Source organism: Protopterus annectens, chromosome 6.part0 (genome assembly GCF_019279795.1).
Source record: "Protopterus annectens isolate FY-2018-M chromosome 6.part0, PAN1.0, whole genome shotgun sequence".
Classification (NCBI taxonomy): Eukaryota; Metazoa; Chordata; order Ceratodontiformes; family Protopteridae; genus Protopterus; species Protopterus annectens.
Genome location: NC_056737.1, coordinates 1,923,580,546 through 1,923,600,728, shown reverse-complemented (window position 1 = coordinate 1,923,600,728; position 20,183 = coordinate 1,923,580,546). Strand labels below are relative to the sequence as shown.

General features: G+C 43.2%; 1 protein-coding gene across 1 annotated transcript in view; it reads left to right on the top strand.

Annotated features, from left to right (window-relative positions):
• Positions 1 to 20,183, top strand: part of LOC122804987 (unconventional myosin-X-like) — a 2,302,513-nt gene that overhangs the window by 1,063,759 nt on the left and 1,218,571 nt on the right. The gene's annotated exons all lie outside the window — the stretch shown is intronic.

Here is a 20,183-nt window from a genome sequence, read left to right as displayed (position 1 = left end):
TTATTCCCATCATGGCAAGGAGATTCCAGCCGGGATTAGGCCTCATTCCACTAGGGCTACTGCCACTTCGACAGCTATTTTGAGGGGGGTGGCAACTAAGGATATTTTGGAGGCAGCTACTTGGAGTTCAGTGCATACTTTCTCTAGGCATTATCACCTACCACTTTACTCTAAATCCAGGGCTGGTTTTGCCACTGCTGTTTTGCAGGGCATTTTGGCAGCTCCTGCTTCCTTATAGTTTGGCCATCCTCCCTTACCTCTGCTTTGGGATTCTACCCAAGTGTAAGGACTGCAGCAATGTGAGATGAAGAACATAGTACAGTTTTGTACCTACCATAAATGTAGATGTTCGAAGATCCACATTGCTGCAGTCCAATTCCTCCCTCCTTCCCCTCTGTAGTTAGAGGCGGTTGTGTGGGTTGGGTTGTCAATATGAGGTATATTGTATATATTGTATATATTGTACATATTTTTTGTGCTAGGAAGGTTGGTTGTTTGTTTGCTGTCTTTTGGTTTTGACCTTTATTTTTAGGGTCTTCTGACATCTGGGGCAAGAAAAGACTGAGGATATGACGTCGGTCATGCGCATTTGTACCCTGACGTCCTGATGTCAGTCAAATGCGCCTTGACCGACGTCAGCCTTATACTTTGATATTCGGGCCGACCGAGGACAGCGGACTACCCAAGTGTAAGGACTGCAGCAATGTGGATCTTCGAACATCTACATTTATGGTAGGTACAAAACTGTACTTTTGGAAGACTTAAACATTAGTTGCGTAAAACTCTGTCTTAATTGGTCCTTGACAAAGACTGCTAGTAGTATTCTAGCTGTCATTGGAGTAGAGGGAAGCAGACCCCTACTCCAGCAGACTACTCTTCATGTTCTTAGTCTTTATACGTTATGATTTTTACAGCAATGGAATGTGTGCTGTTTTGCATGCCACATGAATTCTGAGCTAGATTCATTATCACCTGACTATGCAAACCACTGTCAAAAATGCAGTCAGGTTGCTGTAGTGAGAAAGGATTTTATGAATGTAAACCTAGTTCATTGACGGGGACAATAGAAATTCTGCTTTAGAGTTCATGCTACCATGGTGATATCCTCCTTAGTTATTGACAGGCTAGTCTGCATGTCAGGACCCAACAGTGGACAGCAAAGTTCCAGCAGCATCTGAAGTTGCACTGTTTGCCATTTCCACTTGTGCTAGGTACTCCCTCTAGAAATCCTGTCTGACTAGCCTATTGGCATTCTCCAGCTTTCAGCCTTAGTGGTCAGTATGTTACCACTAATGCTGTATGAGTTGTCTGGGGGCTTTTTTGAGTCAATCTTGCAATCTGTAAAGCTGATCTTTGGGTGGTGAAGGTTTTTTGTAGCAGTATCCCAGAAGACAGAGCTGCATTGTAAGTCTTCCAGCCAGGAACTGCACCATCATCATACTGGCAGCCCACTTCTAATGATAGCATGTATATATGCAGTCTATCATCTCCCATAACATAGCAATGGACCATTCCTGTGTTCTTTGTATGAATACATTGAGATGGTTATTTAAGATAGTGTCAGGAGGGGAGAGAAAAGGGCATGCTGTTTCTTTCAGGGCAGGTCTTGTCCTAGGGTCCACTAGTAAATTGTTCAAAATGTTTTACTTAACAGCAGATAAATACAAAAAAAACTGAACCAGGAAGTATTTTCAAGTTAGGCCAAACCTCAGCTGATGCACTTTAGCTTTGTGGAGAGTAGTTATCTTATTTTGTCCCCCGCTGTTGGGTACATGTGCCTGGACTTTAGATATCCTCTCCTTCTAATGAACACAAAACATTAAAATACAAATTAGGATTGTTCCTTCTTACTGCATAAAATGTATTTGTAGACTAACATCTGATGTCCTTCCATATCACTGTTGCAGTATTCTTTATAATGGGGATCCCATGCCAATGGTAGCCTGACGTCCAACCAGTATACCAAAGCCTTTAGGTTGTAATAGGTGCACTACATCATACGCATGCTCCTCACGCACTGTGTTAGGACATAAAAGTGACATACGGATATACTGTCCTCAGAACTTCATTGCTGCCAGATCAAGCAACGTCTTTGATCATTGGTGTGAACTCTTGTTTGTCTGCTGGTTACCAAGCTGCTTTTCAGATAAGTGCTCATTTGTTTTATTTTCTTCTTATCTTCTTTTTATTGTTTGGTTGTTATTTTCATGTCATGCAGAAAGGGGAAATGCCAAGGCAAGAGACAGATTGCCCATAAAGATCTTCATGACCAGTTTTGCCTAGGTGTTTCCCACAACCATACGTACTGTACAATTTTCTGAAGAAGTCTCATGTAGGGAGATGAAAGCACCAAGTCTGATTGTTAATAAAGTAGAACTTCATTTATTTATATTCATGTTGTGGCTTTGTGGATTACCAACTTAGGAGGGACAGCCTTTATAGGAACCTTGCTTGCTAAGTTTGGAGGTACTGTACAATTTGTCAGGTGTGTGTTCTGAAAATCTTGCATAGTCTGATCTCTTCTGTAGTGCTTTATTTAGAAAACTAGCTTCTTCTTAAGTTGTTGGCTAAAGATACTATGGAAGAATCGGCCCAAGGGTTAGCCATCTGCAAAGGAGACTGCCAAGAAAGCTCTGTTGGATTTTTCAGCTGTGCTTCTTCCACTGGATGTCTCTCTTGAGGTTAATGAAAGCCCGGAGGACCACCCAGTTTTTCAGTCTGATTCCTCTGCCATGACTGCTTCAAAGACCGGCATGGATCTGGCTTCTCACACATCCATGGAGGCCTTGCAGACATCTGCTTCAGATGTTCATGGGGAACCATGGCTGATAAATTTCCAAAGGGCTTAGGGGTGTTCCTCAAATCTTGGTGAGAGAAGAGATACCTACTATGCTTATAGTGTGCTGTCAGGGGTCAGAGCCACACAAGATTTTTAGGGCTGATGTACCCTTAAAGAAAAAGCAGAAAACCAAGCACCTTTTTCTTGCTCCAAAAGATTCTCAGATTAAAGTCTGTTTAATGCCCTTATGTCTTCTCAGGGGGGTCTCTGCTAATGCTCCCCCTTGGTCTTCCTCCCCTCGTAATAGGCCGAGAGAGGAGATTTCATCTGATGAGGATGAGAATTCTGATGAAAAATCCTTGACACATCCTTCACAGATTCCCTCTCCCTTGGATTATGGCTCTGAGGAAGAGGTATCTATTTGTCCTGTCTCTCCTTTTGAGGAAATGTTTTTTTGAAAATTCCTGTGTGATGGAGTTTAACTGGGATTATGCTCCCACACCTTCCCGTATCAAAAATAAATCTACAGACCTCTTGTAGAATAGTACTTTGTGGTAATACTGATTATGTTCAGATAAAATACATTTGTTCTACCATGCATTCATAACAATATTCGCATAGGTATTGGCTACGGGTTTACCCATAGCCATACCTTTCAGATGTTCTTCATGTTTCACTGTTGCATTCATTACATTTGGGTAATCTACTGGCAGGTTGCCCTCAGTCGGCCTGAATTCCAAAGTCTTGGGTCCTGCATTGGTTGCTGTCTCCTCTTCCATGATGTCAGGTCGTCAGGGGTATAAAACAAGCAGCCGATGCCATTTTCTTTGTCTTTCTTGCTGCATGGTGCCCAAAGCAGAAGCATTTTGCAAGTGCCGGTCGGCCGACTCCTGAAATATTTGAGTTTGAGTTTTAGAACCGAAGTCTTCACTAAAGCTAAGTACCCATTGTGGAAACTTTTTTCTTGCTCCATACCGATGTCAGAAAAAGTTAATTGTATTACTTGTGGGAAGCAAATACCTCATAAGGATTTCCATTTATACTGTATTCCTTGCCTAGGCCCTGATCACAACGTGCCTGGCTGTCGGTTTTGTGCTAGATTTAACCAACGCACTTCGGTAAATTTTTGCCTCAAAGTATTTTGGAAACAGATTTAACTACCCAGAAATGTCATTGGATAACAATCCGACTACTGGAGTACATAAAAACACAAAGAAAAGGACAGAGACAGACAGTCAAGGTCCAAAACCGACAACGGAGCTTCTCCTAAGCCAGTCGCCGGTTCGCCGGTACTCACTGAGGTGCTTTCGCAGCCCCTGATACTTGCTACTTTCGAGTCGCAGGCCCCTACCGAGACTCATGTGGAGTCCGGCACGCCGCGAGATACTCAAAGTATTGGACCCACGGATGTATCTCCCTCGGATGGGTCCGGAGCCACTGAGCAGGCACCGGCTTTTGAGGGTGTATTCAGGCCTCAACATTTTTATATCAAACTAACGACAGCTGCAAAACCGAAGACAAAAGCAACTTCTAAAGCTAAAAAAATGATGCATGAGCCACGTGCACAGGCTGCTATGCCTAAAAAACAGATGATCAAAATGGCTGAAGACCTTATTACCTTGATCAGGGGTTCCCGTCCCCTCCTGATAAGAGGCCTAGGCAAGACACTGAGTATGAATCTTCAGATCGGGTTTCTGTTTCTTCTAATCAGGAATTATCTATACCTCCCCATGAGGATTCTGATGCAGAGGAGTCTTTCCCATCAGCATCACCTTCTGAGGATTATTCATTTGGAGAAACCTTGCATACTTTGAGGGAGCATTTTCACTGCAAGAGTCAAGATTTCTCAGAATCAAAAAAGAGGCTCAGGGATTTCCTACTTCTCCCTCAGCACTGGCCTTTAGCCATACCCCCTGTTTTAGACATTGTGGATGATGTGTTTTCGGAGTCAAGCTTGAGCCCCGACTCCTTACCTCCAGCTCCCAGCAAGCCTGACAGATATTACAGGGTCCCTGACTCATGCAAATTTTTATTTAGAAACTCTGCTGCTGATCCTGAAACTATTTCACAGGGTCCAAAGGGAGTTAAGGCCTCAACAGCAAAAAATCCTACCCCCTTTGACAGAGATTCAAGGGCACTGGATAGATGGGGAAAGAAGGTTTATACATCTGCAACCTTGGCAATTAGGGCCTTAAACTGCCAGTTTCATATGCTCAAGTATCAACAACATGTTATGGGATTGCTGAAACAGAAAATGATGTTGGTTTCTGAATGTGCAGAAAATAAAGAATTGCAGGAATTATTGCATGCAGCTGAACAAGTTGGAAAGCATAATTTGCAATGTGGTTTTGATTCCTTAGAGGCCTCCTACAGGGCCGCAGTTACTGGATCTGTGATTAGGAGGCATGCCTGGCTAAAAGAGCAAAATTTGCCTGATCATGTTAAAGCTAAATTACTGGATGCACATTTACAGCATGATACTCTGGTATTAAGGCAGAAGAGGTTTTAAAGAAAATGGAAGACAAAGCTAAGTCTATGCAAACTGTAAAAAACTTCTTACAAGTGCAGCCACCAAGATTCAGTAGACACTAGCCTACAACAAATTGGTCCTTTCCTGTGTCAGACAGAGCTCAATGGGGCAAATCCCGATGCCCTAAGGGTTGTAGATACCAGGCACAAGATTCTTACAGGTCAAGGCAATGGGGTGCTTCTACCTCCAAATCTGGAGGAGATAAAGTGCAACCCCACAGAAAATGGTCACAATGACTTCCCTCTGCCTTCACCAAGCACTTAACCTTTTGGAAGCACCCTTAGGGGGAAAATTAGCACTTTTTGCTCAAAATTGGCAGTTAATAACCCAGGACAAGTGGGTGCTAAACATAGTATCACAGGGATACAGATTCCATTTCCATTCTCTGCCAATGGCAAACGGTTGGCCAGATCTGCCAAAAAATCAATGGGCAGAGGCACAGAAACAGGTTACGTCCCTCATGGATATGGGGGCCATTCAGCCAGTACCAGTACAGGAAAAAGGACAAGGTTTTTACTTGACTGTTCTTGGTACCCAGAAAGGACAAGGCCTGGCGGCCAATACTGGATTTATCAGTTTTGAACACATACCTGGACATTCCAAAATTCAAAATGTTGACTTTACAGCAGCTTCTGCCTATGGTGGGCAAGAATGCTTGGCTGGTGACATTAGACCTAAAAGAGGCATAACTGCATGTTCCAATAAGGGAATCATGCAGAATATACCTCCATTTCAAGGCTGGCTTAATGCATTACCAATCCTCTGCACTGCCCTTTGGCTTCTCTACTGCGCCCAAGGTCTTTACAAAGTGCCTGGCACCAGTAATTGCTTTTTGCAGACAAAGAAGTATACAAATATATCCTTACTTGGACGACTGTCTCATTCAAGTAGAGAACAAGGACATTCTTCTTCAACACCTGGCATTTGTAAAAAGGCTCCTAACATGCCTAGGGTACACAATAAACGAAAAGAAATTACAACTGGTACCCTCCCAAAAGATAACATTCCTGGGTGCAAGCTTGAACACAACTGCCCAGATGGCTTGCCTCACGCCAGACGAACAAAGGCAACTGACTACTTACTTCAAACTGATGGCAACAAAAACCCACTTATCTGCAAGACAAAACTCTGCAGACTTTGTGATTCATGGCATCATGCATCCTACTGATTCCATATGCAAGACTGCATATGAGGAAACTTCAATGGTATCTAAAAAGTTTATGGAGTCAGCATTGTCACAGTCTGAAAACAAGGATTCCTCTCATTCCCTGCCTACAACAGGAGTTTCTATGGTGGGCAAAGGCATGTCACCAAAACATGGGACGGGCCTTCACTCTACCCCCTGCCAGCCAAACCTTAACAACAGACGCATCAAATTATGCATGTGGGGCCCACATGGCGGGAAGATGCATTCAGGGCATATGGACCCCAAAACAAATGCATCTACATATCAACCAAAAAGAGATGCTAGCTGTTCAAATTGCCCTGACGGCCTTCAAGGACTTGCTTCATCCAGGACAACTACTGATAAAGACGGACAACACCACGGTTATGTGGTATATAAACAAGCAGGGGGACATGCACTCATGCCCCCTTTGCAGATTAGCCATGGCACTGTGGGACACAGCTTTGACTTGCCAAATACATCTTCAAGCTCAATTTCTGCCAGGAAAACAAAATACTTTGGCAGACGATTTAAGCAGAAACCTTATGGACCCTCACGAGTGGAAACTAGATCCACAAGTCTTCAGCATGATAAAGAAATGGGGGAGCCCGAACATCGATCTATTTGTCTCACCTCAAAATTATCAATTGAAAATATTCTGCACAAGGACTTATCACAGACAAGCATGGAAAGTGGATGCCCTATCCTTCAGTTGGAAAAACCTATTAGATGTTATGTGATCCTATCTCGCCTACATTCTGTACTGATGGGCTCGGAGCCGATCCCTCGGCTCCGACTCGGCACGCTATGCTATAGAGCGAAGCCTCTTATTGGCTGAGCTATTTCTTATCCCAGGATGCACCACCACTAATCCCCCAGATCTCGTTTGCCGCTTACAAGCTAGGACGTGGTCTCAAACTTGGCTGAGCTAAGTACTGTTTTCTTCAAAGTTTCCTATTAGGAATTTTGCTATTTTTACCCCAAAAGCTGTTTTAACAGCTATTGTTGTTGTATGAGTGTGTTTTGATAACTTTTGTTGAGAAAAATTGTGTTTTGGTTTAAGGGAAGGTTTCCCGTTTAAGTTAGAGGGGCATTCCCCTATTCTTTATCTAGCGTCTTTTGTTTTTTTCAGGAGGTCAAGTACCTGCTTAAGTTAGAGGGTCTTGACCCTCCTTTTCAGTAATTTTTGTCCTGATATTGTGTATTCTGACATTGTGTATTGTCTTGTTTAAAAAAAAAAAAAAAAAAAAAAAAACTTGGTTTTAAGTTTTCCTTGTGGTAAAATCTCTCACTGAACAGCTACTTTCACTTGTTTTTTTAGTGCCTGTTAGTCAGCATGTCTAAGGAACATAGATCTTCTGGGTTTAAAAAGTACACGAGGTGTGGTTACAAAATGTCGATAACTGACGACCACTCCTCGTGCGTATATTGTTTAGGCGCCAAGCACCTACAGGAGTCCTGTAGCGTGTGTCACGCCTTTTCTTCTAGAGTCCTCCAAGAGAGGAAGAATAAATTAATATTAAAAGGGCTGATTAAACCCTCCTTCGAGGAGGCCTTATCTTCCTCTTCCTCTCCTACCAAGAAGAAAAAAGCGTTGGCTCCGACCAGTCTGTCGGAACCGACTGCCAAGAAACCTAGGCAGGCTTCTCCATCGGCTCCACAGACTTCGGAGCCGAGGGCGGAACGGTCTGCCTCGATGCCTCCAGTCTTGACCCCTCTGGTTTCGGAGCCGAGGACTGGGGCATCGAGAGGCGGGTCACCTTCATCGGCTCCACTGATTTTGGAGCCGATGAGGGTTGCCGGCTCAGACTCTTCCCCTTCGGCGCCGAAGTCCTCCTCGGCACCGAGGGAAATTGTTTTGAGGTCTCCCTCGGAACCGATAGTAGTCGAATCCATTTCGGAGCCGGTCCCCTAGTCCTATGGAGCCGATGGAGAAGTCGGTTTGGACCCGATCGGTGTCATCTAGATCCTCCAAGATGTCTGATTCGGACATCGACAGGGTGCTCCTAAGACTTTTCCAGTCTCCGGTGTTCCAAAAGTTAGTTTCGGCTCCAGCCCATTTGGCTTCGGAGCCGATGGTCCACCCTGTTGTTATGGTTCCTCCTCCAACAGCCTCGGCACCGTTGGAGCCGGTGCTGGTGGAGCCGATGGAGGTTTTCGGGTTGGGCACGACCCTTACTCCAACCCCGGCTCTCGAGTCTGAGTTCGGTACGCGGACCTCCTCTGTCGGCCCCGGGAGGGACGCTTCGGGATTGATGTTTTCAGTCCCAAGCCTTCCTCTCGGTGTGTCGGCTGCGGAGGTACCGTCTACCGTTGTGGCCACGGAGGTGGGACCTTCCCAGGATTCTGGTGGTCCCGCCTTCAGGGCCATGAGGAGTGCGTTTTGGCTACCTCCACGGTCTCCCCAGCACCTTCCCTGCATACGGAGACTGGGTCTTTGGCAGTCCCCCTGTCCTTAGACAGCGGAGCCCCGGGGCCTGAGGTTACCCCCACTGGGGGTTCCCCCCCTCCTGGAGGTCCCTCTGAAGCTTCTTCGGAGGAACCCCCCAGGAAAAGATCGTGCAAGAGGAAGCACGTTGACTCCCCCGATGAGTCTCTCACATCAGACACTGATCTTGATGATGCAGAGGGGTCCCCTAAGTCGTCCTCAGATGATGTCTCCTTTGCAGACATCCTGGAAGCCCTTAAACAACGAGGCGGCTGGCAATCCAAACCCCCTTCTGCTGACGAGTCGGTGTTCCTTAAGGCCTTCGGGGCTCAGCCCTCCACCTCCTGGGTGTCTCCGCCCTTCGACGAGCTCCTAGATTTGATCTGTCGAGGCGTGGGAACACCCAGACTCTGTGGAACCGGTGCCTGCTCGTCCAAATAAGTTCCTGTCAGCACCCCCAGAAAAGGAGTTTTTGACGAAAGGTGTGGCTGTAGATGCCTTGGTGGTGGCATCTGCTACCCAGCAAGATGTAGCAGAGGCTTCGACGTCCGTCCATCCTCCTAATAAGGAGTCTAGGAGCATGGATCGGTGCAGTGGCGCACCCTAAGTTCAGCGGCCTTTACTTTAAGGTCCCTGAACTATCTAACGCACTTTACCAGATTTCAGAGGGATCTGATTAAGGAACTTTCAGATACCCTCTTGGGTAACCTGCCTGAGCAGCTGGCCCAGACGGTTGGCTCTCAGCTGGCTACGCTGTCGTCCATATCAAACTCGTCCATGAGGCTCATTTCTTATGCGGCCGAAGGGACGAGTAGAGCGGCGGGTACAGGCATTGCTCTACGGAGGCAAGCCTGGCTCTGCCTGTGTCATTTTGCGGAGGCCTTTAAGTCTTCCTTTGCCGACGCCCCCTTTGATGGGTCCTCTTTGTTTGGACCCAAGGTAAAGGACACATTGACCTGCTGCGAGCAAGAAGGTAAGACTTTGACTGCCGTAGGGGCACGATTTTCCACTCCCTTTCGGCCTTACCCCAAGGCTAAAAGAGGAGGGAAAATGTGGTTCCGTAGATCTCAGAAGTCTTACCCCTCACAGCAGGACGATCCCCCTTCTAGAGGCAGAGGAGGGGGAAATTCTTCTGGAAGACGCCGTCCCAGAGGCGGCAGAGGCCCCCGCAACACTGGAGACCGCGAGTCCTTTCGTGGCTCTTCAGCCTTTCACAGTCCCTGAGGGATTGCCCGACTGTGCAGCTCCGGAGCCAGTCGGGGGTCATTTTTCGAGGCACCTAAAAGCCTGGGAAGGTATCACTCAGGACCGATAGGTGCTTCGAATTATCGCCAGAGGTTACGACATCCCATTTTCTCAATCCCCACCTCAGTCCAAAAAAATCCCGGACCCGCCACCCAGTCAACGGGAAATTGCAGCCTCAGAAGTTTCAAAGCTGCTGCAAAACGGAGTCATCCAACCGGTCCCCGCAGACCAGATCGGATTAGGGACTTACTCAAGATTCTTTTTGGTGCCAAAAAAGACCGGGGACTTGAGGCCCATTTGGATCTCAGCATTCTAAACCGTTCAGTCAAAAAGTCCAAGTTCCGAATGGTCACCCTACAATCCATTCTCCCACTGCTGGAGAAAGGTGTTTGGATGTGCTCTATAGATCTCAAGGACGCTTATTACCATATCATGGTACATCAAGCGTCCAGGAGACATCTGCGCTTCAGCCTAGAAGACAGTCATTTTCAGTTCCGCGCGCTGCCCTTTGGTCTCACCACAGCCCCCAGGGTGTTCACCAAATGTTTGGCGGTCGTGACTGCTCACCTGAGAAGTCTAGGATTCCAGGTGTTTCCTTATCTAGACGACTGGCTCCTAACTGCCACCTCCAAGCATCTACTATTGCGGAGCCTACAAGCCACGATATCACTGGGCACTTCCCTTGGAATCACCTTCAATTGGCCAAAGTCTGTGTTGCTGCCATCTCAACGCATAAGATTCATCGGAGTAGAGATAGACTCAAGCCGAATGCGGGTCTATCTACCTACAGAAAGGATACAAACCATACAGGCTCAAGTTCGAGCCTTACTTCCCAGATCCAAAGCCCCAGCCAGAATGGTCCTGCAGCTATTGGGATCTATGTCCGTCACAGTTCTTCTAGTTCCCCTAGCAAGGTTACACATGAGAATTCTCCAGTGGCTTCTTTCAACTCAGTGGTCCTTTCAGGATCTCCCTCTGTCACCTCATATGGATCACAGAAACCTGAAAACGGGGACCTTCGCTGGTGGCTGGTGCCCGCCAGTCTGGATCAGCGACGACCCTTTGTTCCACCTCCTCCTGTGGCCACTTTGACTACGGACGCCTCCCAGATGGGGTGGGGGGGGCATTCCCTGGGCAGGTCAGTCCAAGGCAAATGGCATTCGGGAGAGACCCTACTTCATATCAACATCTTAGAAATGAGGGCGGTGCTTCTGTCCCTACAAGCCCTTCACGATTACCTCCCTCAGGGTGTAATTGCCGTTCACTCCGACAACATGTCAGTTGTCTGGTACCTGAACAAGCAGGGAGGGACCAGATCCTACCCCCTTTGCAGAGAGGCCATGAGAGTTTGGGAATGGGCAGTGTCGACCAAACGTTTTCTAGTGGCGACTCATATCCCTGGCAAGTCCAATGTGATAGCCGACAGACTGAGCAGAACTATCCTCTCTCCACACGAGTGGTCTCTGAACATTACGGTTGCAAATCAGATTTTCAGCAAATGGGGAATTCCTTGTTGCGACCTCTTCGCAACCCCGCTGAATGCGAAGTGCAAAAAGTTCCTCTCCCTCACCCCGGCTCCGGGGGAGAGCCCTATGGATGCACTAGCCCATCCGTGGCCCACCTGCTTGCTATATGCTTTTCCCCCAGTTCCCCTCCTTCCCAGAGTGATCCAAAAGGCATCTCACTTGGGGAGCAAAATGATCTTAGTTGCTCCTTACTGGCCTCGTCAGGTATGGTTCCCCTATCTTCGGAAATATGCACTGGAAGGTCCATGGTTCCTGGATCAGATCCCAGACCTATTGGTTCATCAGTCGGGACTACTCCACCAGTCCCTACACACCTTAAAATTGACGGCTTGGCTCCTCCTCTTCCGACTATAGTCAGGAATCATACCTTAGACCCGGAAGTTGTACACATCTTATCTTCAGCCCACAAGTCTGCTACTAAGAAATTGTGTTCTAGCAAATGGAAGAGATTCGCTATTTGGGCTCAACTCCGAGGTCTGGATCCCATCACTATTCCCGTATCAGAAGTCCTGAAATTTCTAACTTTCCTTTTCAATCAAGGCTCTTCAGTCTCTACCATCAAGGTTCAATTGGCAGCTATTTCCAATTTTCACGAGTCTATAAACCCACCTTTAATGAGCAACAGATTGTGTAAGACCTTCATGAAAGGTGCTGCGCTTTTACGACCTCCAATTTCTCATCCTGCTCCTCCATGGGATCTCGATGTGGTGTTACGTGCCTTAACTTCTCCCCCCTTCGAACCGGCAGCAACATGTGATTTAAAATTTCTATCGTGGAAAACTGCCTTTCTGGTTGCGATTACTTCTGCCAGAAGGGTTTCAGAGCTTCAAGCTTTGTCTGTAAAACCTCCGTACTTGGTTTTTCACAAAGATAGAGTATCTCTCAGGCCAAATCCATCCTTTGTCCCTAAGGTTTGTTCCAGTTTTTGCCTACAACAGTCATTAGAACTTCCAGTCTTCTTTCCGAGTATTCAAACAAAGCGGAATACATATTCCACACATTAGATGTCCACAGGCAATTGCGTTTTTATTTAGATAGGACCAAACAAACAAGGAAAACGGATCAATTGTTTGTATCCTTTTCGGATAATAAATTGGGCAAAGCCGTCACAAAGGTCACTATTGCCAAATGGATCAGGGACTGTATTACTCAAGCTTATTCCTCTTCTAATAAAGAGCTTACGACCTCTGTCAAAGCTCATTCTACAAGAGCTATGGCTACTTCAATAGCATTCCATTCTAAGCTTGCCATTAGTGACATTTGTGCTGCGGCTACGTGGTCCTCCCCGCACACTTTCATTTCTCACTACAAATTGGATGTGGCATCTAGAGGACGAGCTTCATTTGGTTCCACAGTGCTCAGGAGTGTTTTCCAGTGAGCCACCCAGGATTTAGGTGCTAGGGACGCTGTCCCATCAGTACAGAATGTAGGCGAGATAGGATCACATAACATCTTTTAGTTATGTACTTACCATAACTTTAGATGTCTGGGATCCATCTCGCCTACATTCCCAATAACCCACCCTCCTTCCTTGGAGATCAGAGGATATCAGAATCCTGTTGTTTCATCTTGAAACATCTGGCAATGTTATATAAACAAGTTGTGTATGTGTGCATGAATGCGGACAAACAAGATCTGGGGGATTAGTGGTGGTGCATCCTGGGATAAGAAATAGCTCAGCCAATAAGAGGCTTCGCTCTATAGCATAGCGTGCCGAGTCGGAGCCGAGGGATCGGCTCCGAGCCCATCAGTACAGAATGTAGGCGAGATGGATCCCAAACATCTAAAATTATGGTAAGTACATAACTAAAAGTTTACGCCTTTCCTCCTCTGCCTCTTCTTACCAGGGTACTACTAAAAGTCAGACAAGAGAAACCAAAGATGATGATACTAATTGCCCCAGACTGGCCCCGCCAATATTGGTACCCAATCCTAAGGAACTTGTCTCAATACCCATCTTGGACCTTACCTCAAAGACCTCAACTACTGTCCCAGCAAAACAATCAGATCCTGCACAATCAACTCCAGACACTGAACCTAGCAGCATGGCTGATCATGTAGTTATACAAACAACACCTTTCAGTAAAGCTGTGATGGATGTCATTTTGGAAGCCAGAAAATCTTATGCTGATAAATGGAAGCGATTCTGTGCTTGGAAACAAGCACAAGGAACTGATACAACAGAACCACATATTCCTCGGGTATTACAATCCTTGACTGAGATGCTTGACAAAGGCCTATCTTTCTCATCAATTAAAATCCATGCCTCTGCCGTTTTGGCTGATTACAATACAGAGCCACCAATATTTTCTCATCCTTTACTAAAGCAGTATCTTAGAGGAGCCAAAAATTTAAGGCCTCCTACAAGATCACCAATACCTGCATGGGGGACCTCAATTATGTGTTGGAAAAGCTCACCCTGCCTCCATTCAAACCAGCTGCTACTGCTGATATAAAGTTCTTATCATGGAAAACAGCTCTGCTCCTAGCAATTGCTTCAGCAAGAAGAGTCTCAGAGCTACAGGCCCTCATGGCTGTGGAGCCTTTTATCATATTTTACCCAGACAGGGTGTCTCTGAGGACCAATCCTTCATTTATGTCTAAGGTGGTTTCCATTGTGGCTCTTAACCAAACTATTCATCTGCCAACCTTTTATCAAAATCCGCAGAACAAGGAGGAGAGAATTCTGCATTCCTTGGACGTACACAGACAGCTAAGATTCTACTTGAGCAGGACTAAAGCTCTAAGAAAAACTGAACAATTACTAGTGACATATGCTGCAGGATCAGAAGGAAAGGCTATTTCAAAGCAGACTATTTCAAAGTGGATAAGCCACTGCATTCATTTCTGCTACTTACACCATGGCAAACCTGTGCCCAAGGGCATTAGGTCTCATTCCACCAGAGCTGCAGCTACTTCAGCAGCCTTTCTCTGAGGAGTACCAACCAAAGACATTCTAGGGGCTGCTACTTTGAGTTCTGTTCACACCTTTACAAAGCATTATCATTTGCCTCTCTACTCTAAGTCCAGGGCAGGCTTTGCCACTGCAGTTCTGCAGGGCCTTATAGCCGCACCTAATGCTGTTTAGCTCCAGCCTCCCATCCATAGCTTTGGGATTCTACCCAAATGTAATGACTGCAACAGTGAAACACGAAGAACATAGTACAGTTGTGTACACTTAACATAAATGTAGATGTTCGAGTGTATTCACTGTTGCAGTCCAGGTTACCCACCCGCCATCTCCCTTTCATTCTGGAGTTTGTCTTTCCTTCTCTATCTTCTACAACCTATGTAGTGTATTTGCTTGTAGATGAGGTACTGATTGATGCATGTGTATATATATATATATATATTTGCTACCTTTTTGGGGGCACCTGACATCTGGGGCAAGAAAAAACTAAAGAAAATGGCATCGGCTGCTTGTTTTATACCCCTGACTACCTGACGTCATGGAAGAAGAGACAACAACCGACGCAGGACCCAAGACTTTGGAATTCAGGCCAACTAAGGGCAACCTGCCAGCAGATTACACAAATGTAATGACTGTGAATACACTCGAGCATCTACATTTATGGTAAGTGTACACAACTGTACTTTGTAATATTTATTCCGACAAAGAAAAACATTATTTGTTAATATAATATAATTAACAAAGCACATATCGTTTTTATGTCTAAGGTATAAAATAACATTTCTTGCAATGTGTATTTTCTTATATATATTATATGTGTATATGTGTGTGTATATATACATACACATATATATATATATATATATATATATATATGTATGTATGTATATCTATATATATAGATATACATACATATATATATATATATATATATATATATATATATATATATATATATATATATATATATATATAAGATTCAATTCCTTTATCATTTGGTATCAAAGTAAATAATGAATCTACATACAGGGTTACAAAATAACAATTATTGTTACTTGACCAACTAAACAACTGTTGCAAAAATTCTGTTGCATCTTTTGGAATAGTTCTTGATGTCCACAAAGCAATTTTATACTTGCATTCTAAATATTTAGACATTGGTTTTGTAACCTACCCACCCTGTCTCAGAAACGTCTTTAGAGGTGGATTAATTATAGGCTTGTGTATTTTAGGAATACCATATATTATTGGAATTTTCGGTGATGGCACACACAGCTATTCCATTATTTCCAAGTATATTTCTCTGTTAATGTACATGTTATATACAGTTCAGTTAACTTTCCTGATTATCATCATAATGTTTTTTCTTAAAAACTTGTGTATATATAATCCTCTGTTGCCAACATATTTAACATTGCTGTGTTATAACCATCAGTGTCTAAAACAACCACTCCTCCTCCTTTATTAGCACGTTTGATCACTATGTTGGTGTTTTTCATTAATAATTGTACAGCTTCATTTTGTTCTTTAGTTAAATTATAAAATGTGTTTCTCAATTCATTGTTAAATCATAAAGTTAATTTTCAACAGGCATTTCAAATGCTGATATTACAGGATTACTTACAGGTATACAAGTGTTTGTCCATTTATTAACTGGTGCTGAATTATCATTTTTACTGTATAATAATTGTAGGTTCAATTTTCTCATAAGCAGTCTAAATTCTAGAACTATTTGTCAAATGTCAAGGGAGCCATCTGAAACAAATTTTAAGCTCTTATTTAAAACCTTGTATTCATGTTCATTTAACTGGTATTGAGACAAATTGAAAACTATACCTTTCACTGTTACATTTTAGTTTAATTCCTTGTTAAGGGACAGTGTTCCATTTGTCTCATTTTCTTTCACCCTTGATTGCTGTTGATCCATTCACATTGTTGGGGGTGGGGGGGGGGGCATTGGTTACAGTTCTTTGTGTAGCATAGGTAATTCTAAAGGGTCCAAAGCTGTAATTAAATCTGAATCTACAATTGCACAATTCTAATGGTGCAGGCCATTCTTTTATTTGTTGATTAGATTTCTCTATTTGCATATGTTGGGTCGGAATAGGTTCCCCCTCTCTCTTATTGCGACGGTTACAGTTGGACCTTACAGAAACATTACCATCTTGAAATCATTGTAGTCCGTCTTTAGTTGATTTGGTTTCAATAAGTCTGTTTTCAAATGCTTTTAGTTGGTCCAGTGTTTCACCCAGTAATGCAGATTGTACGTTTGATTCTATGGTTGCAATTAAATCACTGTAACAATCTTATCACCTCCGTATTTAAAGTACTCTTAAACTTGTTCATAATCTTCATGTATTGCATAGAACAATTCAGATTTATAATTTGCCATTGTTTAAGTAACTCCAGATACTTCCCCTTTTAAGCCTGCAGCTTTAGCTTCCTTACAACATTGTTCTTAGAAGATTGTTCTTCTTTTGGTCCTTTCCTCAGCTGGGCAGGTGTCTGAGCTGCAAGCCCTTATGACTGTTCCTCCATTTTTTTTTTGTTCATAAGGACAGGGTGCCCCTTCATACTAATCCTTCTTTTATGCCCAAGGTGGTTAATGAGTTCTCTCTTACTCAGTCTGTTAATTTGCCCACTTTTTCCATTCTCCGCAGTCTGCTAGTGAGAAGGTTCTTCACACCTTGGATTTGCATAGACAACTCCGATATTATTTGGATAAAACTAAAGCAATTTGTAAATCTGAGCAGCTTTTTGTTTCCTTTCATCATAGATCTTTGGGTTTGGCTATTTCCAAGTAAACTTTTTCTTCCTGGATATCTAAAGCCATTTCATTTTGTTATTCCTTTCTTGGGATAAGCCCTCCTCTGTTAAGGCTCATTCTAGCAGAGCTGTGGCTTCTTCTGGTGCTCTTTTTCAGGGGCTTGGATACAAACTGTTATTGAGGCAGCTATTTGGACTTTTGTGTATACCTTTACCAAGCACTATAATTTGGATGTTTCTAGGGCTGGAGCTAGTTTTGCCAAGGTTATCCTCTTTCCTTAAGAGCTGTGCTGGTCCTTCCTCCTCCCAACTTTCTTCCTGAGCTTTTCACTCTCCCTATTATAAACAATACTGTGACAGTGAAGAGAGGGACATCTACTGTTATGGTAAGATTTTACATAGCTGTACTTTTTACAGATAGTGTGCTTTTTTTATAATCTTAAACTTTGTTAAATGTGTGTCATATATAGCTAAAGACTTGATTTTGAGTTACCAGTAATGTTCAATAATCAATCAGTTACCACTTAATTGCAACAGGCACTATTAACCATGTGTGCTGAAAAAATAAAATTATAAAAAAATGCAAAAATATTACAAAAAAATGAATACTGCCTTTGTACGTGCACACATTACAAAACTATTTTTGTTAACTATTTTTTGTTAATTTGGTAAGTGGGTCCATGGACCCTTTGCAGATAAGAAATGGGCAGGAAAGGCAAGGGTTAACATAGCATATATATGTGGACAGTTTAGTGTACCCTCTCAACCAGCTATGTTCTTCAAAACCATTCATGTAATACTGCATTGATTCAGTATATGATCAACAGATTTTTTTTTAAATTCATGCGTGGAAACACGTGCACCTGTTCCTAATGACAATTTTAATTTGGTAAGAAAACATTGTCAGCATCAGACATCACTAGCTGTTTTAAAAACATTGCTTATGCCTAGAAATGAGAGAAGGTTATAGTCCTTGCTGAATAATGTGTTACTAAAAGCTTCATTTGAATCATTGTTTCATGCCATTGTTGCAGCAACTAATTGCTATTTTAGACTTTTTTCTTGTTTTGCTGTAGTGTACCACAATGATTATAAATGAGGTAAATGCCATGTTTTTACTCAAATGTTTATATAATTTTAGAAACATTAATATAATTGCATATCAACATTTGACAGCTGTGTGTTCCCTGAGGGATAAAGCTCAAACCAGTTTTCATAAAATGACTGTTTGTCTTTGCGGCTTTTCCCCGGTTAGGGGTTGCCACAGCGGAACTCCAGTCCACTAATGATTGGCAGTAGATTTTTATGGCGCCAAGTTGCCAGCCCAATGCCCAACCTTCAGCGAAGGCACACCCATTCACGCATGTCTTTTGGAGGCCACTCGACCGAGGGGAGGACATGTAGACTCCACACATAAGGGCACTCCAGCCGAGAATCAAACAGGAGATCCTCTTGCTGTGAGGCAACAATGCTACCGCTGTACCACTGTGGCTTCCATAAAATGACTGTGTACAACTTAATTGGCAAATGATTAGTCACTGTCAAAGTTTGGGGCTTGCAGATACTTAAGCACTAATTTCTGTTTAAAAAAAAAATAATAGGTACTAGCATTTACCATGAACTTCCTAATTTCATCAGTGTTTGTGTACCAAGTTTTTTTGCTGTCACTTCATCCAATGTTCAGTATATTTGTAAACTGAAACACTAGTTGTTTTTGTAGCAGAAGTGTCTGCTACTTGGTGAACAGTCTGTCACATAACTCTCATTTGGCTTTCTGCATAACATACATTTTACAGTCATTCTCTACAAATTGTTTCCATTTATCAGCTTTCTGCCTTATTTTAAATCATCTTACTAGCCATGGTGTTTTAGATAACCTTAATTGATGTCCCTTTGAAATAGTATTGATAATATGCCTAGGAAGACAACATTCATGGTACAACACTGTATCTGTGTCAGTAGACTTCAAAAATAGCATGTAGCCCATCTTGTTTTATAACTATATAGAATGTGATTTCTAAGAAGTTGAATATTTATGCTAAAAGTCAAACATGCCATTCTTCCTAATCAATAATGTTAAATTATATAGCTCTTAGAATGTTTTGCTTAAAATGTGTGTGTCTTTGTATGTCCACTATTGGTGGTGTACCATGTCCTACCTAACTCCGCTTGTTTGTTGGGGTAGGCTCTGGATTGGTTCACTGCAACCCTAAAATGTATAACTCTTATACTGAAAATAGAATATACAGTATGTGTGGATTTGATTCGTGTATATGTGTGCGTGTGTACATATATATATATATATATATATATATATATATATATCTGTGTATAAAATAAATACACGCACACATTGAGAAAGATGCAGAGGGGAAACAAAGAATTATATTTCAATAGCTGTAACACAGAATTACTGAAGTGAAAAAAATGGCTTAAAATAGCAAAAGACCAATATGTTTTGTAAGGGGGTTAGGAGAAACTTCATGCACTCCACAGCTCTAAAATATTCAAACTACAGGAGAGTTCCACCTTATAGATTACAGTAGTCCTAGACTTGGAAATAAGTATAAATGTAGGGCACCATGTTGGTTGCATGAAGACTTACTTCCTTGTTAAAACTCAAGAATTTTCATTTTTAGACTTGCCATCAATGACCTTCCTTGATGTATTATTGGTTGTGTTCATTTTCTCCATGAGTCATAGTTCAAAATTTTTTCCGTAAAATCCTGCATCTGCCTGGTTACATGAGTGTGCTTGTGCATCCCACCCCCCCCAGCCCTGAGTGTTTTTTTTTTTTTGCCACTCACACCGTTTGAATCTATCTTTGCAACCA